This window comes from Carlito syrichta, unplaced genomic scaffold, assembly GCF_000164805.1.
Source record: "Carlito syrichta isolate Samal-C Ts95f unplaced genomic scaffold, Tarsius_syrichta-2.0.1 Scaffold313936, whole genome shotgun sequence".
NCBI classification, from domain to species: Eukaryota; Metazoa; Chordata; class Mammalia; order Primates; family Tarsiidae; genus Carlito; species Carlito syrichta.
The window spans coordinates 707333-731329 of record NW_007258032.1 but is presented as its reverse complement, the minus strand read 5'-3'; the positions used below and the strand labels follow the sequence as shown (position 1 = coordinate 731329).

At 39.9% G+C, this 23997-nt stretch overlaps 1 protein-coding gene and 1 pseudogene across 1 annotated transcript in view; both read left to right on the top strand.

The window, feature by feature from the left end:
• MCF2L2 (MCF.2 cell line derived transforming sequence-like 2) overlaps positions 1–23997 on the top strand; it is a 268860-nt gene that overhangs the window by 21044 nt on the left and 223819 nt on the right. The gene's annotated exons all lie outside the window — the stretch shown is intronic.
• LOC103273255 lies at positions 953–1446 on the top strand (annotated as a pseudogene).

The window sequence follows — 23997 nt, the reverse complement described above, 5'->3', positions numbered from 1 at the left end:
ACTTGAAATTTTTGCTTAATATAAAAGAAAATGGTAAATGAACAAAAAAGATATGAGATATATAAAAGACAAAAAGTAAAATAACAGACATAAATCAAACTATTAATAATATCAATTGTGAATGCAAAATGATCCAATCAAAAGTTAGAGATTGTCAAACTGGGTCATAAAAAAATAAAAGCCAACTATATGGCATCTCTTGCAGACACATTTTATATTCAAAGGTATAACTAGTATATTCAAAGATACAAAAGAGTAAAACAATGGGAAAAGATGTATCATGCAAACAATAACTACACAAAAACTGGAGTGATGACACTCCAGTATCAGATAAAGTAGACTTTAAAACAAAAAGAATGTTACTCGGAGTAAAGAACATTTTATAGCAATAAAAGTGTTTATCCATCAGCAACATACAATAAATATAAACACCTAAAAAACGGAGCACCAAAATACATGAAACAAAAACTGGCAGAATTAAAAGGAGACACAGAAAATTCAAATGTAATACTTGGAAACTTCAAAACTCCACTTTCAATAATGTGCAGAACAAATAGAAGATCAACAAAGAAATGAAAAACTTGTATAACACTAAATCATCCAGACCCAACCCCACCCAACAACAGCTGAATATACATTGTTTTCAAGTGCACATGGAACATCCTCCAGACAGACCATATTCTAGACCATAAAACAAGCCTCAGTTCCCGGAGCAGCACGGCCGCCGGTGCGCGCGCTTGTAGGCGGGTGTTGTCCCCGTCTGCCGGGACTGGCGGTGGAGCGTGCCTTAGGTGTCGTCGTGCGGCCTCCTGAGTCAGTTGTCGCGGTCGGGGTCCCCGAGCGAGCAGCAGGCGAGCGTGGGGGTGGGGGTGGGAGGCTTGGGGGGTGGAGATCGGCTTCGGGCTGGGTGAATGCAGCCGCGGAGATCCAGCCAGCTGGCAACCATGAGTGAATGAAGAAAGGCCCCTTAGAATGGCAAGATTACGTTTACAAAGAGGTCAGGGTGACAGCCAGTGAGAAGCACGAGTATCAAGGCTGGGTTTTAACTGCAGACCCAGTCTCTGCCAATATCGTCCTTGTGAACTTCCTTGAAGATGGCAGCCTGTCCATGACTGGAATTATATGGGTCATGCTGCGCAGACTGTTGAAACTGTGAATGAGCGGGACCATAGAGTGAAGGAGAGACTGGTGCATTTGTTCACGTCTGGAGACTGCGAAGCATACAGCCCCGAGGATTTGGAAGAAAGAAAGGCCAACCAGAAGCAGTGGCTGGAGAAGAACCATATCCCCGTCATGGAGCAGGGAGAGGCGCGGAGGACGCTCTGTGTGGCTGGGGTCCTGACCATCGACCCACCTTATGACCCAGAGAACTGCAGTAGCTCCAATGAGATCATTCTGTTCCATGTTCAGGATCTTATTCAAGGACATCTCGCAGCTTCCCAGTGAGAGACCAAGAACTGCAGACTCGCTGATTGAAATTGACTTCTTTTTTCTTCATAAAATATTTTTACTGTAAGTTCATCCTGTTACAGGACTTTAAAGGCATATGAGAGCGTGTGTGCTTTCTTTGTTGTTTTAGTAAAATCAAAGGAGTGAATTTTTTTTTTTTTTTAGGAGCAGGAGTCAGACTCTCATTCTGTCGCCCTGGCTGGAGTGCATTGGCACACTCAGGATACCACAGTCTCTACTTGCTGGGCTCAGGTGATCCTTCCACCTCAGCCTTCCAAGTAGCTGGATCTATAGGTGTGTGCCACCATGCCCAGGTAATTTTTTGATTTATTGTAGAGTTGAGGTCTTGCCAAGTTGTCCAGGCTGGTCTCCAAGCCCTGGGCTCAGGCAATCCTCCCGCCTCTACCTCCCAAAGTGCTGGGGTTACAGGTGTGAGCCACCACGTCCAGCAGGAGTGGATTATGAGTGTTAATTTCCTTGGGAAATTAACAAACTGGGTCAAGGATAGCATCCCATGCAACAAAATAAACACAGGAATCTCAGGGCTGTAAGTGTCTTTTCTTGATACATCCCTATTTTTGTTAGGTAAGAAAAGTATTTGGGGGAAAAATGTCAGATTCAATATAAAATGTTAAGGTAAAATCAACGTTTTGTTAAGTCCCCTGTACTAACTATATGTGTGTTTTTAAGATGTCTGTCTTTTATTTTGTTGTAGTGATGAATTATTTGAGTCAGAGTGTATATCCTCTTTTGGTTGAAACTTTTGACTGTTAGTAAAATCTTAACACGTTAAAAAAAAAGCCTCAATCAATTTAAAATGATTGTCACCATACAAAATTGTTTTTTATTCTAAAAGGAATAAAATTAAAAATCAACAACCAAAGAAAATATTCACAAAAGTGAAAATTAAATAACACATTTCTAAATAACCGAAGGGAAAAAACCATAAGGGAAATTAGAAAATAATTTAAGATAAATAAGAATCAAGAAACACATATCAAAACTTATCGGATGCAGTGAGAACAGTGCTGGGAGGAAATTTTATAACTGCAAGTGCTTACAGTAAGAAAGAAGAGGCTGGGCTCGGTGGCTCAGCCTGTAATCCCAGCACTTTGGGAGGCTAAGGCAAGTGGATTGCCCGAGCCCGCAGGTTCAAGACCAGCCCGGGCAACTTGGCAAGATCTGATCTCTACAGTAAATAATAAATTATCTGGGCATGGTAGTGTGTGCCTATAGTTCCAGCTACTTGGAAGGCTGAGGTGGAAGGATTGCCAGAGCCCGGCAAGTTGACCCTGGGGTGGCGGTGGGTGTGCCACTGCTCTCCAGCCTGGACAACAGAGTGAGACTCCAACTCAAAAAAAAAAGATCTCAAATTAGTGACCCAACTTTCTGTATGAAGACACTGAGAAAAAAAAGAAAGAAGGAAGGAGAGAACAATCTAAATCTAAAGCAAAGGAAGAAAATAATACAGATGAGAGGAAATTAATGAAATATAGAGTAGAAAAACAATATATATTGAAAAACAGTTCACATATAAAAAAAAGCTGGCCAACATGCAATACTGTGCATCCATAAAAAAAGATCTTGTCCTTTGCAGCAATATGGATGCAGTAGCTAGAGACCATTACCCTGAGTGAATTATCACAGAAACAGAAAATTGAATACCTATTCTCCCTAAAAAGTGAGAGTTAAACACTGTATATACATGGGCACAAGGATGGTAACAACAGACACTTGGATACTCCTAAGGGGGAGGGAGAGGGTGGGAGGTGGGTAAGGATTGGAAAATGACCTGCTAAGTACTATGTTCACCACATGGGTGACAGACTCAATAGAAGCCCAAGCCTCCTCATCATGCAATATACTTGTGTAACAAACCTGCATGTGTACCCTTTGAATCTAAAAAAAACATATAAAATAAAATATATAAAACATATAAAAATAAACATAAGAATTTGGTTAATTGAAAATATTAACAAAACTGACAGACCTTCAGCTAGAGTGACCAAGAGAAAAAAGACAAGACTTAAATGACTAATATCAGGGAGAGGTGACATTACTACCAACCTTATAGATATAAAAGGGATTGTAAGGGAATAATATGAATAACTGTATGCTAACAATTTAGATAACCTAGATGAAAAGATAAATTCCTAGAAATATACTAACTACCAAAACTGACTCAAGAAATAAAAGGCTAGGTATGGTGACACATGCCTATAAGCCGCTTTGGGAGACCAAGGTGGGAGAATTGCTTGAACCCATGAGTTCAAGACCAGCTTGGGCAATGTAGCAAGACATCATCTCTACAAACAAACAAACAAACAAAAAAATTAACAGGGCATGGTAGCATATACCTGTAGTTCCAACTACTTGAGGGGCTGAGGTGGTTGGATCACCTGAGCCCAGGAGTTTGAGGCTGCAGTGAACCATGATGGTGCCAGTGCGCTCCAGCCTGGGCAACAGAGTGAGATCCTGACTCAAAACAAAACAAAACAAAAACAAGAACAGCAACAACAAAAAATCAAAACAAGACCCAAAGAAACAAAGAAGAAAAGAACTGAGGAGGGGAAGGAGATCTGGATAGACTTGTAGCAAGTAATGAGACTGAATTAGTAATTTAAATAAACTTCCCACAGAAAAAAGCTCAGGACCAGATGGCTTCACTGGTGAATTTTATCAAACCTTTTTTTTTTTTTTTTGAGTCTAGTCTCACTCTGTTGCCCAGACTGGAGTGCAGTGGCTGCTCCTGGCCACCGCAGCCTCTACCTGCTGGGCTCCGGCAATCCTTCCGCCTCTGCCTTCCAAGTAGCTGGAACTACAGGTGCGCACTACCACGCCCGGCTAATTTTTGATTTATTGTAGAGATGAGGTCTCGCCAAGTTGCCCAGGCGGGTCTCAAACCCGTGGGCTCAGGCAATGCACACACCTCAGCCTCCCAAAGTGCAGGATTACAGGCTGAGCCACCAAGCCCGGCTTTTATCAAACATTTAAAGAAGAATTAATACCAGTTCTTCACCAAGTCTTTCAATAGATTGGGAATACATCCCAACTCATTTTATGATGTCAGTATTACCCTAATACCAAAACTAGAAAAAGACACAAAAGCAAACTACAGACCAGTATCTTTTTTTTTTGAGTCAGAGTCTCACTCTGTCACTCAGGTTGGAGTGCGGTAGCACACTAATGGTCACCCCAGTGTTGACCCTCTGGGCTCAGGTGATCCTTTGCCTCAGTCTTCCAAGTAGCTGGAACTACAGGTGTGCACTACCATGCTGGTCTAATTTTTTGATATTTTATAGAGACAAGATCTCATCAAGTTGCCCAAGCTGGTCTCGAACCCCTGGGCTCAGGCAATCCTCTCTCCTTGGCCTCCCAAATTGCTGGGATTACAGGCTTGAGCCACTGCGCCTGGCTCATATATCTCTTATGAATATACAGTTGACCCTTGAACGACATAGGTTTGAACTGCATGGGTTCACTCATATGCAGATTTTTTTTCTGCCTCTGCAACTCCTGAAACAGCAAGACCAACCTCTGCTCTTCCTCCTCAGCCTCCTCAATGTGAAGATGACAAGAATGAGGAAGATCTTACAATGATCCACTTTCACTAACTGAATAGTAACTATATATTCTCTTCCTTATGATTTTCTTTCTTTTTTTTTTTTCTTTCTTTAGTCAGGGTCTCACTCTGTCACCCAGGCAGGAGTGCATTGGCATAATCACGGCTCACTGCAGCCTTGATCTTCTGGGCTCAGGGGATCCATCTACTTCAGCTTCCTGAATAGCTGGGGCTAAAGGCATGCACCACCACTCTTGGCTATTTTTTGGTAGAGATGAAGTCTTGCTATGTTGCCCAGTCTAGTCTCGAACTCCTGGGCTCAAGCAGACCCTCTCCTCAGCCTCCCAAAGTGCTAGGATTACAGGTATAAGCCACTACAGCTGGCTCCTTATGTTATTCTTAATAACATTTTCTTTTCTCTAGCTTCCTGTATTGTAAGAATACAGAATATAATATATATGGCATACTAAATATGTGTTAATCAACTATTTATGTTATTACTAAGACTTCCAGACAACAGTAGGCAATTAGTAGTTAAGTTTTGGGGGAGTCAAAAGTTATACATGGATTTTCAACAGTGTGAGGGGGTTGGCACACCAATCCTCACATTGTTCAAGGGTCAACCATAGACATAAAAGGCTTAACAAAATTCTAGCACCAAATCCAGGAACATATAAAAAGAATTATACACCATGATCAAGTGCAAGATTGGTTAAAATCCACAAATCAATCAATAAAATATATCATATCAGTAGAATAAAGGACAAAGCCACATCATCATCTCAGTAGAGGTAGAAAAGTCATTTGACAAAATTCAGTACCCTTTCATGATAGAAAAGCAAAGCAAAACAAAACAAAACACATGGCAAACTAGAAGTAGAAAGACGTGTCCTCAATTTGATAAAGGGTGTTTATGAAAAACTCACAGCTAGCATCAAAGTTAATCCTGGATGACTGGATGCTTTCCCCTTAGAATCAGGAACAAGACAAGGTTGTCCACCTTCACCACGGTTTTTTTCTTTTTCTTTATTTTATTGTAAAGATGTGGGGTACAAATCAGGATTAGGTACATAAGTAATCTACATGCAGGTGAAGTTTGGGCATCTAACTGTTCTCATTTCTCCTAGTTTAGGGTCAGGTACCCTTAGTACTGTTATGCCCCACCCCCTCCGGCAGTGTCCCACTAATGCCAATCCCTCTCTTGTAGTATCATGATGAATGATATGCCATGTTCTCACTTATGAGTGAGAACATGGCATTCAGTTCTCTGTTTCTGTGATAGATCATTGAGTATGATGGACTCTAAATACATCCAAGTTGCTGTGAAGTCCATAATTTTGTCCTTCATTGTGGCTGCATAATACTCCATTGTGTATATGTACCACATTTTCTTTATCCAGTCCACTTTCAGTGAGTAGCAGAGTTGGTTCCATGTTTTGGCTGTTGACCTTCACCACTTTTATTCAACATTACACTGAAGGTTCCAGCTAGGGCAATTAGGCAAGAAAATGAAATGAAAGGCATCCAGATTGGAAAGGAAGAAGTAAAACAATCTGCATTTGTAGATGACATGATCTTGTATATAGAAAATCCTAAAGAATCCAGTAAAAATACTATTGGAGAAGAACCTGCAAGTGGCTGTGAACTCCCCTTGCAACCTGTTAGTCCACATTTAGCTGTACACAATCAATTCAAAACTTTAGGTGATTGCTTCTTTTTTGCTTGTTTAGGTTTAAGAAAAGTTGTGATATTGTAGTTAATCTGATTTTCGTTGTTGTTAGAGTGGGAGTGAGCCTCTTTTCAGCCTTCTGGGTTCCAGGGGGAGAAGAATGTCTCCTTGGCTTTTTACCTTATGAAAAATGTGTAAAATATAATTCATTTATGCAGGCTTCCTTCATCATAGCATTGCTCTGGAAAAGCTACTGTGTTTGCCATCCTAGGACAACACAGTATACCAGAAAACTGAGTCTTAAGGCTTTTCTCCATGTTTAGCCAGGTGTCAGAGATGTTGAATGTTAAACAATGTAGTTCATTCTCAAGGATGCTAAACTTGAAGAAAATGCTTCTCCCCACTTTAACCTAGGAACCCACTAAGACGAGGATCTCTGATATCAGGGAGTCGTGAGTGCCTGGCCCCTTAACAGGGCATCCTGTACTTCTCAGCTGTGGCCAAAGGCCATCATTTGTACCCCAAAGTTTCATCTGTGTTCCCTATTTTTTAAAAAAGTGCTTCAAGTAGCCTTACATTTCTGCTGAGACTGTACTTAATTCATATGGCTAATGTTAGTCTCTGCCGGACAGTTGAAATCATTGAGGATCAAAATGGGTATGGTCCTGCTTGTCTTGGGATTTTCCTTTGAAGGGGGAGGCTGTTGTCCATTAAACACATCTGGGCATTTAGTGAATATGGCCCAGCCTGAGGGCCTCTGAGCTCAATTCTGGCACCATGGACTAGCTCTTCCCAAATGGGTGTAGATTCTCCTGCTTATTGTGAGAAATGGGAATTGATTGATTTTAATGAGTCTGAAAAGGAAGACTATCTCATTATCATGGACGTTTGAAATTCAAGCACTTATTTCTTGCTGGCAAGCAATACTGATTATGGTAAACTAAAGAGATTTTGGAATTTAACACACTGTTATTACCAAGATAGCAAAGGCTAAAATGGTTCCTTTTGGTGCATCTTTCGAGTAAGTGGCAGGGCCAGGATTTGAACCCGGGTGGTCTTGGCTCCAGAGTCTGAGTTCCTGACCACTACTATTCCATATTGCATACTCTGCAGCCTGTAGAGTATCTCACAGAACCTCAGAGCAGGAGGCCCCTCAGACCTCATCAGTAAGGTACACACAGTCAGGAACCAAGATGACTGTTCTCTCTCTGATGTCACCTAGTCGCTGGGCTCTGCTTTTCCTTCTGCGTCTGTGCTATTCTTCTGCTTTTCTCTGAAAGTCAGTTCTCCATTCATTTATCAGTGGGTATGGACCCCAACCACTGTCTCCTTTCACCTCCAGAGAATATTACCAGCTAACTCAGTCTCTGGGTCTCTCTGTTCAAATTCTCTCTCTGGAGATTCTGACTGGCCCAGCTCAAATGAAATGTAGGCATTTCGGATCATATTAGATATGGGTTCAGGTAGTGGCTGCCTCTTGGGATGAGAAAGGAGTCCTCAGAGAAAAGGACTTTGAACTGAACAGTTATCCCAAAACAAATCTAATAATTTAGAAAACACTGGCCTTATGCTTTCAACTTTTAGAATCAGTAAGAATATGAAATACTTGGGTAGTTTTAAGGGCTGACCCTGGGCAAAACAGGAACCTTGCCCTATATTCTGTGTGCTTTCTCTTTCTTTGGAATGTATTCCAATGCCCAACTCTCCTATATGGCTACCTAGGTGTGCTCAGGTACCATAACTATATTCAGATGCCACTGATCAATGAACAAGTATTTAGAGAGCACCCACCATGAGCAAGGCACTGGGCCAGGCATAAGGCCCTCAAGCTAACATGGGGAGAGCATTATGGGGAATCTGAGGGCCTGAGCTCCTCACACCAGCTGAGCAACTTATGAGCCTTTGCTTCAACCAGATAACAAAGGGTCTGAAAGGTTTAGGTAGGGTGCCTGGAGGCCACTGGACTGGAGGCCCAATCTGATAGTTATAGCAAGAGATGGTGCAAAACATCACAAATGCCTTGATCAATTGCCTATACAGATATACACCCTTGATCAATTGCCTATACAGATAGTGCTGTGAGAGTTTGGAGGTCATTGCGACTTCAATGATTTACGAAAGCTTCACAGGAGATGTATGACTTGAGCTGGATCTTGAAGGAAGGAAAGGATTTAGGTAGGTGGAGGAGGGGAAGCTTTCTAATTGGTGGGAATAGGGGAACAGCCATTTTTGGAAATTGCTTTTGGTCTTTCTGTGCTGGTTGTCCCAGTTATTCTCTTCTCTGCATAGGTCTTTATGATCAATGACCCTTCCCTGGACAACTGAGAAACGTTGAGCTTTGTCTTGAAAAAAGAATGATGTCAAGCTGGAAGACGGATCTGTGGTGTCTCACTCTTTCTTCCTCTAGATTCTTTTCTGGGGAGAAGAGATTGGTGAGGCTAGAGGATATGGAAATAATATTGAAAATGATGTTATTATAGCTACCATTTATGTCCTATCTTATTAGTGTCACAAATTGTGCTTCATATACATTGTTGATTTAATCAAATTTGATCATAAGTATGGTCCATTTTTAGGAGAAGAAATTTGAGGCTTAAACAGATTAGGAAACTTGCCCAAGAGGAAGGGTCGGAATTGAAAGTCAGTTCTGGCTGGCTTCCAGACCTTGAAATGATCACATTTGGTTTAATTTCCCATGGCAGAATGGTATACAAATCATTAAATGATAGAAGTGTTATTAGTGAGTTTTGAAAATCTTCGGGAAAAAAACCTAATAGACGATGAAAGCATTAATCCCTGACTGTAAGTATTTTATGAGACACTTGAAATGTTGGCTTACTAATAGTCACTTTCTTCCAGAGAAAAACTATCAGTTAAAACTAGAGGACTTTGTAGTCTTTAACTATACAGAAGTATAATAAATATGAATCTTAGCTAGGAATAAACCTTTTAAAGAAGAAATTTTTAGGAGTATTGCCAAATTACACTTCCTTTGTTAAGCACTAGGATGCTAAATAAACAAAAAGTCTAATAAAGTTATAACCTCTCATTATAATGGCAAGGTGGCAGCACCACTATACACTTGTATTAGTGTAGAAGAATCCTTATATTTAGCAGACTTTACTATGAGGAGGAACCAAATACAAAGGATATACATGTGGACAAACCCTAAGTGCCCAACATGTTTGAGCACATTGGCTTAGAAGAGTGACCTCTGGATTTCAAACCCTGTCTAGCCCAGGTTTGGGTTTAATGTGTCAATTTTTTTTCTACCTATTGCCAGATCAGTTTATATTTATTCTGGCCTTCTCTTTCTGTACCCTGGGAAGCTAAATTAATTCAATTGCTGAGGGGAAAGAGGTCCTTCTGCCGGTTTCTCCTCAGTTAATCCCCTGTTTAAGTCTAAGCACAGGCTGGGCTCAGCCTGTAATCCTGCGCTTTGGGAGGCCGAGGTGAGTGGATTGCCTGAACCCGCGGGTTCAAGACTCACCTGGACAACTTGGCAAGACCTCATTTCTACAATAAATCAAAAAATTAGCTGGGCGTGGTAGCGCGCGCCTGTAGTTCCAGCTGTTTGGAAGGCTGAGGCGGAAGGATCAGTGGAGCCCAGCAGGTCGAGGCTGCGGTGACCGGGAGCGGCTACTGCAACTCCATGGGCGCCCAGTAGCGACAGAGTGAGACTCCAACTCAAAAAAAAAAAAAAAAAAAAAAAAAAGACTGAGCACATTTACTGAGGGCCTTCAGGAGCTGGACATAGGGCCAGTCTGAGTTTGGGGTGTGAAGGATCAGCATGACCCCTGCCCATGGCCGTAGGCTCCCTGAGGACTGGAACCAGGCCACCATCCCCACTGCTACAGCCCCAACACCCTGTGTGGTTCCTGATATATAATGGGGGCCTGGAGGAATGAGTGAATGTCCTCCTGGAGCTTACAGTCTAACGGGAGAGGCAGTTGTTAAGCAAACATGAGACAAGTTTAGGCGAGGTCAGCCATCATTCCCAGTTCCTCACCTGAGGAGTCCCAAGCCTCCTCAGGGCTCTCCCTTATCGTTGGGCTGATCTTCTTGTGGTCTCCCACCCTCTCTTCTCTGGACTCTGATTTTTGCAGTTTCTGATTTTCTTTTGCACCTGATTGGTTCAGTTGTGAAACCTAGCTCTTTCCCCAGTATCTCAAAAATCATGTTCACAGATGATTAGGGATTGGAAGGTAGTTTTCTGAAGATGGGCGAGGAGACATTTATGGTCTAACAGCACATATACTTTGAAATGTTACTGGAGGCATCTCTGTTCTGAAAGTGTCTTCTGCCACCCCAGCTCCTCAGGGTTTCACAGGTTCTTGCTTTTGCCAGGTTACTGGCACCTTTCCTCTCCTAAGGCTCCTTTCTCTTTCCTGTCCTCTGTTTTCTTCCGCACTGGTATGCTGTAGGACCTAGACTGGAAGGTTGGGCCTCACAAACTCTTGCATTCACATCCTTCTACTCTTCATTCCATTTCATTTCCATTGCAGTATTTATCTCTCTAGCAACCAAAAGGAGCTTTTTTTGCAAAGGAGGAATAAGCCCTCAGGTTGCGAAATGGAATTTTAGAGCTTGACATATGGTGCAGAAACAAGAAGGAAAATTCCATGACACAAACCTGGTTTGCCCTTCACATGTGGGGTAAGCATTTACTCTCTCAGTGCCTTGGGAAGGCTGACCCAGATTTTAAAGAGAAAGATCATACTTCCTGGTCATTTTCTGTGACTTTGCAGTATAATTTTAAAAGGAAGCGGAAGAAATAGGGAGGAGAATGAACATTATGTGGTATTTCATAAAGGCTTTAAACTAAGATTTGGAAGATCTGATATTAAGAAGTCAGTTACTCCCAAACTGATCTATAAACACAGCTCCAATCAAAAGTCTATCAAATATTTTTTAGAAATTTAGAATCAGCTAAAAGATACCATAATAGCCTGTGTTTTTATTGAAAAAACAAACAAACTTGGAGGACTCACCCTGCCTAATTTCAAGACTTACTATAAAGCAAAATAATAAAGACAGTGTGGTGTTGGCAAAAAGATAGACCTATAGATTAATGGACTAGAATTCAGAAATAGTCCATACAAATATGGCCGATTGGTCTTTGACAAAGAAGCAAAGGCAGTTCAGTGGAGAAAGTTGTAAAGGCCATTTCAACAAACAGTGCTGGAGCAACTTGACATGTGTGTGCAGAAAAATGAATCTTTACCTCTACCTCATCCCATATACAGAAATTAACTCAAAGCAAATCATGGATCTATATGCAAAACCTCATTAGAAATCTGTTAGGAAGCCGGGCACAGTGGCTCACGCCCATAATCCCAGCACCTCGTGATGTGGAGGTGAGAGGATTGCCTGAGCCCATGGGTTCGAGACCAGCCTGGGGAACCTGGTGAGATGTCGTCTCTACAGTAAATCAAAAAAATTAGCTGAGCGTCTGTGGTTCCAGCTACTTGGAAGGCTGAGGTGGAAGCATCACCTGAGCCTAGCAGGTAGAGTCTGCTATGGCCATGAGCATGCTGCTGCACTCCAGCCTGGGTGACAGAGTGAGACTCTGATTCAAAAAAAGGAAAGAATAAAAAAATAAAGAAAATAAATCTGTTAGAAAACATAGGGGAAAACTTTCATGACTCTTGTTGTCCATCACCAAAAGTATGATTCATAAAAGAAAAATTTGATATGTTGGGCTTCACCAAAATCTTAAATTTTTTCCCTGCAAAAGATACTTCTGAGAGAATGAAAAGACAACATCCTGACTAGAGAAGTATATTTGTGAATAACATAACTGAGGAAGGACTGGTATCCAGAATGTATGAAGAACTCTCAAATTCAGCAATTAAAAAGCACCAAATGACTCAATTAAAAAATAAGCAAAAAAGTGAGCAAATACTTTATCAAAGAAGATATACCGATGGAAAATATGCACATGAAAATATGCTCAACATCAGTAGTCATCAGGGAAATTGCATAACTATTAAAGTGGCTAAAAAATTGACAATAGGGGCACACCTCATCAGTAAGGGTACTTGCACAATGAACACTTGTATACCTAACCCTGAATTGTACCCCACAGTTTCGAAACGAAAATTTAAAAAGTAAAAAAAAAATGACAATACTAAGTCATGGTGAGGACAACGATGGTTTGGATGTCTCACACACTGTTGCTGGGAATGAAAAATAGTTGACAGCTTCTTATAGAGTTAAACCTTTATTATATGATTCAGTAATCTCACCCTTAAGGAAAATGAAAACTCAACAGTCACTCAAAAATCTGTATATCAGTCCAGGTATAGTGGATCATGCCTGTAGTCCCAGCACTTTGGGAGGCTGAGGCAGTTAGATTACTTAAGCCCAGGAGTTTGAGACTGGCCAGGGCAGCATAGTGAAACCTTGTCTTTACAAAACAAACAAACAAACAAACAAATACTTTAAAAAAATAAGCTATCTGGGCATAATGGTGCACGCCTATAGTCCCAGACTGCAAAGGGATGATCAACTATCCTGGATCCTGATTGTGGCGATACTTAAACAACTCCATGCATTTGTTAAAACTCATAGAACTATCCACCCAGCTACTCGGGGGATGCTGATATGAAAACATCACCTGAGCCCAAGAGAATGAGGCTGCTGTAAGCCATGATCATCATGATCGTGCCATTACACTCCAGCCTGGGTGACAGAGTGAAATCCCAGTCCTCCAAAAAAAAAAAACCAAACAAAAACCACCTGTAATCAGTGTTTATCGCAGCTTTATCCTTAATCACTAAAAACTAGAAACGATCTAGATGTTCCTCACCTGGCGAATGGATAAGCAAACCATGGTATATTGGACTATTTAACAATAAGAAAGGCATTATTAATACCTCTGACAACATGAATGAATCTGAAATGCATTACGCTCAGGTAAACATGCCAGATTCAGAGTACACACTAAATGATTTTGTTTCTATGATATTGGGAAAAGGTAAAACTATAGGAATGGAATGGTTGCCAGGGGTTAAGGTTAGGTGGGTAGATGGTTTGACTGCAAAGGGATGATCAACTATCCTGGATCCTGATTGTGGTGATGCTTAAACAACTCCATGCATTTGTTAAAACTCATAGAACTATACACCAAAGAATGAATCATGTTGCATATCAGTTTAAAATATATAAAAATGATTAGCAAATAAAAACAATACAAAACAAATAGTACGTGCTCATTGTGCAATATTTGGAAAATACATGTACAGAAAAGTACAAAGAAGAAAGCTGCCATCTCCTAACAATAATCATTTGCAATAATCAGTTATATTCTGAGCATATGTTAGTCTAATTTTTTTCCTTTGGCATTTTTACATAGATAAAATGACATTATCCAGCTCTCTTTATATATAAGGTCCAACAATTAAGTTTATGAGCTCATCCTAGAAAAAATGCTACATACCTCATTGCTGAATATCACTATGGTCACCTTTGAAGTACTCCCCTTGGGAACCTTGCACTGATGCCAGCGCCTTGTCCACCCATCAAATCAGTTTTAGAACTCTTTTTCTAGAATGTCCGTCAGAGCTGTTGTTGCTATTTGTTGAGGTCTGACAATTAAGTCTGCGAACTTGCCACTGTGCGCTTGCTTACGTTAGTAGCGCTGTACAAATAACTGTATTGAAATACTCTCTCTAGTCACCTGATCTGGCCCCCAATGACTTTTTTCTTTACCTGAAGATAAAGGAAATATTGAAAGGAAGGTATTTGATGACATTAGGGCATCAAGGATAATACAACAATGGCTCTGATGTCCATTCCAGAAAAAGAGATCCAAAATTGCTTTGATGGGTGTTTTGCTTTGATGGGTGATTGCTTTGATAGGTGCTGGTGTCAGTGCATAGCTTCCTAAGGGGAGTACTTCAAAGGTGACAGTAGTGATATTCAGCAATGAGGTATGTGGCACTTTTTCTAGGATTTTGTGAACTTAATTGTCACACTTTGTATATCTATATATTACATCTATAATTATGTAAATTATATTTTGCTTTTTATTTTTATTTTTTTGAGTCAGAGTCTCACTGTGTCACCCAGGCTAGAGTGCAGTGGTACACTCATGGCCACTGCAGGCTCCACCTGCTGGATTTGAGCAATCCTTCTGCTTCAGCCTTCCAAGTAGTTGGAACCACAGGCATGCGCCACCACACCCAGCTAGTTTTTTTATTTATTGTAAAGACAAGGTCTTACCATGTTGCCCAGGCTGATCTTGAACCCATGAGCCCAGGCAATCCTCTCGCCTTTGCCTCTCAAAGTGCTAGGATTGCAGCGTGATATTTTTTTTTTTTTTTTGAGACAGTCTCAGTGTCGTTCAGGCTGGAATGCAGTATCACAATCACAGCTGACTGTAGCCTTGATCTCCTGGATTCAAATGAACCTCTCACTTTTGCCTCCTAAGTAGCTACTTTTAAAATTTTTTGTAGAGATAAGTTCTCATTATGTTGCCCAGGCTGATCTCGAACTCCTAGGCTCAAGCGATTCTCCCTCTTTGGCCTCCCAAAATACTGGGATTACAGGTGTGATATTCTGCTTTTTAAAACTATGCTGTACATTGTATTAATTATAAGTAATTCCATATATTATAAGACATCTCCATTCATAGTAATTTAATGGCTTTATAATTTCTCACTACATGTTATACCATAATTTACTTAACTATTGCCAAATTGTTCATATAGGTTGTTTGTAGTTTCTCAATTTTTTTAAAATGCAAGGAACAACTTTATGCAGAAATGTTTGCACACATTTCAGATTGTTTTTTAAGGGTAGAGTTATATTAAATGTAAAAGAGTATGAGTATTATTATTTTTTTAAAGTTGGTTTCTTACTCTGTCGCCCAGGCTGGAGGGCAGTGGCATGCTCACGGCCACCGCAGCCTCGACCTGGGCTCAGGTGATCCTTCCACCTCAGCCTCCCAAGTAGCTGGAACTACAGGCATGTGCCACCATGCCCAGATAATTTTTCTTGATTTATTGTAGAGCTGAGGTCTCACCAAGTTGCTCAGGCTGGTCTTGAACCAATGGGCTCAGGCAATCCTCTCACCTCAGCTTCCCAAAGTGCTGGGATTATAGGCGTGAGCCACCACACCCAGCTGAGTATTAAGTTTTTAAATATGTTTTGGTCAAATTGTCTTCTAGGAAACTTATACCATTTTAGTGACCTAACAACAAGGTTGGGGGGGTGGGTCTTGTTTTCACCTTTTCTTATTATCAGCATTTGTGATGTTGTTTCCTCATATGTCAAGTGGGGTAATAACAGAATTTGTAGGGTTATTTTGAAATAATTTATGTTAAGTGTGTGGCACAGTTCCTGTCTTTGGCTCTCTGGTGATGCCTATTTTATTGTTGAATTTTTCCTTGTTGGGTAGATAACAGTGTTACAGTATTAATTTTACTTGGAGCTTTAAAATTACTAGTGGAATATAATGCTTTTTAATACTAGCTGTTTCAATTTTTGCTCTGTTACTTGTTATTCTTTGGTTTGGGACTAAGATATTTTTCTATGTTAAAGCTTTAAAACCTTTGTTAAATTTGTAAAAGCTTTTTTTTACCAGTTTGCTATTTACTTTATAATTTTGTTTTTTATGCCTTTTAATATATAAAGATGTAAAATTTTAAATAGTCAAATCTATAGATCTTTTGTGATTTCTTCTATTGCTTTTATATCCTCCCTCAAATAAAGAGTTAATAACCATCAGTTTTATTCTGGTGTCTTTTAGTAGTTTTACTTATTTTACATTTAACTTCTAAATTTCTGATTTTTTTTTGTTTATGAGCTAAGACTCAATTTTCTCAGTAACATTTATTAAATATTTCTTCATTGATTGGTGATGCCTCATTCTTTATGTATTAGGTTATTTTGGAATTAATACTCTGTCTTGTTTCTTTCTTCTGCTTATTTTTGTATCAGTTCCACATACTTTGGATTGTTATTGCTAAAATAGGAAAAATTTTCTTTCTCAATCTTCTTTTTTTTTAAACATACCCTTTAAAATTAAACTTTTGGCCAGGCATGGTGGCTCAAACCTGTAATTCCAGCACTTTGGGAGGCCGAGATGAGGGGATTGCCTGAGACCGTGGGTTCGGGACCAGACCGGGCAACTTGGCAAGACCTCGTCTCTACAATAAATCAAAAATTAGCCTGGCATGGTAGCGCACGCCTGTAGTTCTGGCTACTTGGAAGGCAAAGGCGGAAGGATTGCCAGAGCACAGCAGGTCAATGCTGGGGTGGCTATGAGTGATGGGGTGAGACTAGGTTAAACTAAACTAACTAAACTAAACTAAATAAAAACTCTATTCTTTTTATTTCAATAACTTTAGGGAGTACAGATAGTTTTGGGGTACATGGATGCATTGTATAGTGGCAAAAAGTCTGAACTTTAAGTGTATGCACCACCCTTACCTGTTTACATTGTACTCAGTAGGTGATATTTCATCCCTTCACTCCTTCCCACCTTCCCCCTTCTGGGTCTTCAATGTCCATTATACCATTCGTATGCCTTTGCATATCCTTAGGTTAAGTGAGAACATGTGGTGTTTGGTTTTCTATGCCTGTGCTTAGTTCCCTTACGGTGATGGTCTCCAATTCCATTCAAGTTACTGCAGAAGACATTATTTCATTCTTTTTATGGCTAAATAATATTCAATGGTGTGTGTGTGCATGTGTGTGTGTCTGTGTATGTGTACATGTGTATATGTATATGTATATATATGTGTATATACATATATATATATATAAACCCTGACCCTGACCCTAATCCTAACCCATCATCCACTGATCAGCTGATGGGCATTTAGGTTGATTCCACATCTTTGCAACTGTGAACTGTGCTGCAATGAGCATCCATGTGCAGGTATCTTTGTTGTATAATGACTTTTGGTCCTCTGAGTAGATACCTAGTAGTGTGATCACTGGATCGAATGGTATTTCTACTTTTAGTTTTTTGGGAAATCTCCATGTCAATTTCCATAGAGACTGTACTAATTTGTCCTCCCACCAACAGTGTATAAGCCTTCTCTTTACACTACATCAGCACCAGCAGCTATTGTTTTTTGATTTTTTAAAAGTCATGGCCATTTTGCCTGGCATAAGGTGGTATCTCATTGTAGTTTTAATTTACATTTCCCTGATGGCTATTGATATTGAGCATTTTTTCATATGTTTGTTGGCCATTTGTATATCTTCTTTTGAGAGATGTCTGGTCATGTCTTTTGCCCATTTTTTAATGGGGTTATTTAATTTATTTATTTATTTTTGCTGATTTGAGTTCTTGGTGGATTCTGGATGTTAATCCTTTGTCAGATGTATAGTTTGCTAATATCTATTTATTTATTTTTATTTTTGTTGCATTTGCTTTTGGGATTTTAACCATAAACTCTTTGCTTAGGCCAATGTTCAGAAGAGTTTTTTTGAGGCTTTCTTCTAGGATTTTTATGGTTTCAGATCTGACAGTTAAGTATCTAATCTATCTTGAGTTAATTTTTGTTTATGGCAAAAAATAGGGATCAATTGTCATTGTTTTCCACATGTAGTTATCCAATTTTCCCAGTGCCATTTGTTGAATAGGGTGTTCTTTCCCAGTGTGTGGTTTTGTCTGCTTTGTCAAAGATCAGTAGGTATTTGGGTTTATTTCCGGATTGTGGATTCTTTTTCATTGGTCTATGTGTCTGCTCTTGTACTAGTACCATGCTGTTTCGGTTACTATGGCCTTGTGGTATAATTTGAAGCTAGGTAATGTGATTCCTCCAGTTTTGTTTTTTTGGCTTAGGATGCTTTGGCTAGTCTGGCTCTTTTTTGGTTCCATTTGAATTTTAGGATCATTTTTTTCTAACTCTATGAAAAATGACATTGGTAGTTCAATAGAGATTACATTGACTCTGTAGATTACGTTGGATAATTTGGTCATTTTAACAATGTTGATTCTCTTAATCCATGAGCATGTGATGTTTTTCTGTTTGTTTGTGTCTTGTACAATTTTTTCATCAGTGTTTTGTAGTTCACCTTGCAGAGGTCTTTCAACTTCTTGGTTAAATATATTCCTAGGAATTGTAGATTTTTGGCTGCTATTATAAATGGAATTAAATTCTTAATTTGATTATCAGCTTGGTCACTGTTGGTATACAGCAGTGCTACTCATTCATGTGTGTTGGTTTTGTATTCTGAAACTTTGCTGAAATAATATATCAATTCTAGAAGTCTTTTGGAGGAATCTTTAGAATCCTCTAGGTATAAGATCATATTGTTGGCATACAGAGGTAGTTTGATTTCTTTTTTTTTTTTGAGTTGGAGTCTCACTCTGTCGCCCAGACTGGAGTGCAGTGGCTGCTCCTGGTCACCACAGCCTCCACCTGCTGGGCTCTGGCGATCCTTCCGCCTCAGTCTTCCGAGTAACCGGAATTACAGGCGCGCGCTACCACGCCCGTCTAATTTTTTGATTTTATTGTAGAGGAGGTCTCGCCTGCCCAGGTGGGTCACGAACCCGCGGGCTCAGGCAATTCACTCACCTCAGCCTCCCAAAGGCGCAGGATTACAGGCTGAGCCACCGATCCCGGCTGATTTTTTTTTTAATTTAGATACCCTTTCTTTCTCTTGCCTGATTTTTCTGACCAGGAAAAAACATATTCTTAACTATTCTAGCCTTTTAAATCATTTCAATAAAACTTTATAATCATTTTGTTAACTTCCTGATCACTACAAACATTATGTAATTTTGAATAAAATTGTATTAACACTATAACTTAATTTGGGAAGAATTGACTTCTTAACCTAAAAATTTTTTTTTCTTATATAACTATATTTCATTCAAATATTTTATATTTTTCAATGAAATTTTTTATTCTTTTCATATAAGTCTCATGCATTTCTTGTAAAGATTATTCTTAGGTAGCTTGTGGTTTTTGTTTCTATTGCTAATATAATATTTTTTCTTACTGGTTATTGCTGGAGTATCAGATACTGATTTAGAGGTATTTTGTAACCTGCTATTTTATAGAAATATTATTAAATGTAATGATTTTCTAGTTGATTTTCTTGGTTTTCTTTTAACACATAAGTACCCAACACATATCTGTTAAACAGTGATTGACAACATGTCATCTACAAGAATGATAATTCTCCCTCATCCTTTGTTTCCTATAGTTATACCTTTTATTTCCACTTCTTGTTTTGTGTTAATCAGAAGATCCAAAATAATGCCAAATATATGACATATTATTAAGAATAATTAATTGTTTAGCTTTGGGTTCATATTTTGAAGGGTTTTATATTTATTTTTGCTCAAGTCTTCTGTTTTAAAAAATGCATTTTAATATCTATTTTTTTTTTTTCTGAGTCAGAGTCTCGCTCTGTCACCCAGGCTCCCAGCCACCGCAGCCTTGACCTGCTGGCCTCAGGCCATCCTTCTGCTTCAGCCTTCCAAGTAGCTGGAACTACAGGCATGTGTCACCACACCCAGCTAATTTTTTGATTTATTGCAGAGACGAGGTCTGGCCAAGTTGCCCAGGCTGGTCTTGAACCCTTGGGCTCAGGTAATCGTCTTGTCTCCACCACCCAAAGTGCTGGGATTATAGGCATGAGTCACTGTGCCCGGCCTTAATATCATTTTTAATATTAGCTAAACAGAAATAATTAAAAAACACATTAGAATATCCAAATTATTTTGCACTGTTTAGGGATTCTATTCCACACGTGCATCTTGGTTGCTCTGAAAACAGTCTTATCTCATTTATGTGTCTCATTCAGTTAACACTAAACTTTGGGGGTATTTATAGTATGTATATCAATTTTAGTGTAATAGTTGTACAGATACCTTTTTATTTTTGGGGTTATGCAATTTAGCTTTTAATGATTAAAAATTTAGCGCATCAAAAAAGATCGTCTACACTGGGCATGGTGGCTCATGCATATAATCCCAGCACTTTGGGTGGCCGAGGTGAGAGGATTGCCTAAGCCCAGGGGTTTGAGACTAGCCTGGGCAACTTGGCAAGACGTCATCTCTACAATATATCCAAAAATTATCTGGGCATGGTGGTGCATGCCTATAGTTCAGCTACTTGGAAGGCTGAGGTGGAAGGATTGCTGGAGCCCAGCAGATCAAGGCTGCGGTGGCCAAGAGCATGGCACTGCACTCTAGCCTGGGCGACAGAGTGAGACTCCAATTTGAAAAAAAAAAATCTTATTAGTACATTTGTAGTTTACTAATGAAAGCAATCCATGTTGTTTGTATAAATTGCAAATAGCACAGAAGGATATGAAGTTAAAAGTCAAAGTGCCCCTGTTCCCCCATGAACTCTAGTCCTACTCTCCAATGGGAACCAAATATACATTTGACATGTTTTCTCTAGGGGTTCCTCTACGTATGTGTAATTGGGTGTGTCAAGGACCCTCCTCCCTGGCCCAGAGGGAATGCAGTGTCTTTGCTACCCTGTGAGAGATGAAAATCAGGAAGGTGAGTGGTCAACTGGTAGGAGTGTGGTGTCCCTCATGGCTCTGCCTCTAACAGAGTCCTGCTTGGTGCTCCCGAATCCTTTACTCCCTTTATCCCAGGCCAACTCTGGGGAAAATTGGTTTAGTCTCTCCAGCAAATACACCTGGCCATGCAAGTGTTGATTGTTTTTCAAAAGAAAACAAAGTGTAGTCTATATAAGAAAAAAAATCACTCCTTTTTTTTTTTTTTTTTGAGTTGAAGTCTCACTTTGTCACCCAGACCAAGTGCAGTGGCCGCTCCCGGCCACCGCAGCCTTGACCTGCTGGGCTCCAGCGATCCTTCCACCTCAGCCTTCCAAGTAGCTGGAACTACAGGCATGTGCTACCACATCCGGCTAATTTTTTGATTTATTGTAGAGATGAAGTCTCGCCAAGTTGCCTAGGTGGGTCTCGAACCCGGAGGCTCAGGCAATCCACTCACCTCGGTCTCCCAAAGCATGGGATTACAAGCTGAACCACCGAGCCCGGCCAAAATCACTTCCTTTAATATGACTTTTTTTTTTTTAAAGAGTCAGAGTCTTACTCTGTCACCCAGGCTGGAGTGCAGTGGCACACTCACAGCCACTGCAGCCTTGACCTGCTGGGCTCAGGCAATCCTTCCACCTCAGCCTTCCAAGTAGTTGGAACTACAGGTGCGCGCTACCGTGCCCGGCTAATTTTTTGTATTTATTGTAGAGATGAGGTCTCACCAAGTTGCCCAGGCTGATCTTGAACCGGTGGGCTCAGGCAATCCTCTCACCTCGGCCTCCCAAAGTGCTGGGATTATAAGTGTGAGCCACTACGCCCAGCCTTTAGTATGACTTTGATCCTACATCTTGTAAAAGAATAATCCTAACACTCTTGCACTATGGATAATTTAATTCCTCCTTGAGCTTGTTGATTCTTTTTCATTCTCCATTTTCACCCTGAGAGGTAGAGCACATGGATTGTCTCAGTGCATTTCAACACACAAGTATAAAACACACTCAGCTTTAAAAAAAAAAACTAGGGGTGAATCTAAAAGTGCTCAGAATGCCTCCCCACCTACCTTTATTACATCTATAATGGTCGTTTCCTGAGGGGGAAGATACCATTGCTTTTTTGAGTTGGAGTCTCATTCTGTCACCACGCTGGAGTGCAGTGGCATGCTCTCAGCCACTGCAGCCTCAACCTGCTGGGCTCAGGTGACCCTTCTGCCTCAGCCTTCCAAGGAGGCGGAATTACAGGTGTGCGCTTCCACGCCCGGCTAATTTTTTTATTTATTGTAGAAACGAGGTCTCACCAAGTTGTCCAGGCTGGTCTCGAACTCCTGGGCTCAGGCAATCCTCTCACCTCAGCCTCCCAAAGTTCTGGAATTATAGGCTTGAGCCACACCGCCCGGCCCAATAATCAACTCTTTTCTAAGGAGAGTTACCAGTACCCAGCTGTTCCAGAATCTATTGTTAAACATAAATAAAATGTATTCCTTTACTGGATACTTGTCTAGGTCAAATGATAAAGGTCAATCAATGGAATATAGGATTTTTAAGAACTGTACAATTTACTCATATAATAGATTAAAATGTAATCTAATAAGTAATGTTTCTAAAATGTTTCCTGGAGTTCTGTAAGCTGCAAAAAGTCATAATTATGGTCATTTGCTGGGTGTGTATAGTTGTGTTCATAACTACCCTTGTTTGTCTTCATGATTAGTAAAGTTAGCACTTATGTTGAAAAGGGCTGTGATGCCAGCCAAGCATTCATGGTGATTCACTTCTGAATGAAAAGGTAAAGAAGTTAATGTTTAGTAAGAAAAAGAGCCTTCTTGTGGGGAATCAGGTACTTTAATACATTGCAGGTGGGAATACAAACTAGTACAACTGTTTTGGAGGGAAATTTGCAGTATCTAACAAATTGTTCTTTGAAAACTGTTTTATTTGCTACACTGTATCAGAAGTCCTTCAGACTTTGCATTTAGTCTGGGTCAGCATATTCACAATACCTAATGGCAGAGCAAAAGGTAGCTTTCATAAGTTTTAGTCTCAAATTATATCACATTTCGTCCTTTTAATTTGGTTATTTTCTTAAAGTACTTACATGCAGTTAACACCAACAAAAAACTAGCTCTGAGGATTATTTAACAGGTAGCCTCTGCTCTTAAAAGGCTTCCTGGTACAACTATACTTTGGGAAAAGGTCTGGCAGTTTCTATACACCTACCCTTTGGCTCAGCAACACCACTTCTACATACTTACCCAAGAGAAACAAAAACATTTCCACACAGAGCCCTTGACATGAATGTTCATAGCAACTTTATAACCACTCAAATAGGGAAAAAAACCTGAATTCCATCAGCAGGAGAATGAGCAAACTGTAGCTGTTCATACGAATAGCATAAAAGTCAGCAAAGAAAATGAATGAACTACTGATACACACAACATGAGTGAATCTCAAAAGCATTATCCTGAGGGAAAGATGCCAGACACAAAAGAATAAATATTGTATTATTACATCATATGAAGCTTTTGAACAGGCAAAACTAGTATCTGTTGAAAAAAAGCCACAACAGTGGTTGCCTGGGGGTTAGTAATCAGGGTTGACTGGGAAGGGACATGAAGGTACTTTCCGGGGTTATGGAAATATTCTATATCTTGAAAGGGGTATGGGTTACATGGATGTATTCTGTCAAAACTCACTGAAATTTGTACTTCATATATTAACATATCAGTATATGTAAATTTTATCCCCTTCCCCAAATAAAGTTAAAAATCATTTTAAATAAAAAAGTGTCTCCCAGTTTCTCCTTGGCCAATGACAAGTTTTTTTTTTTTTTTTTTTTG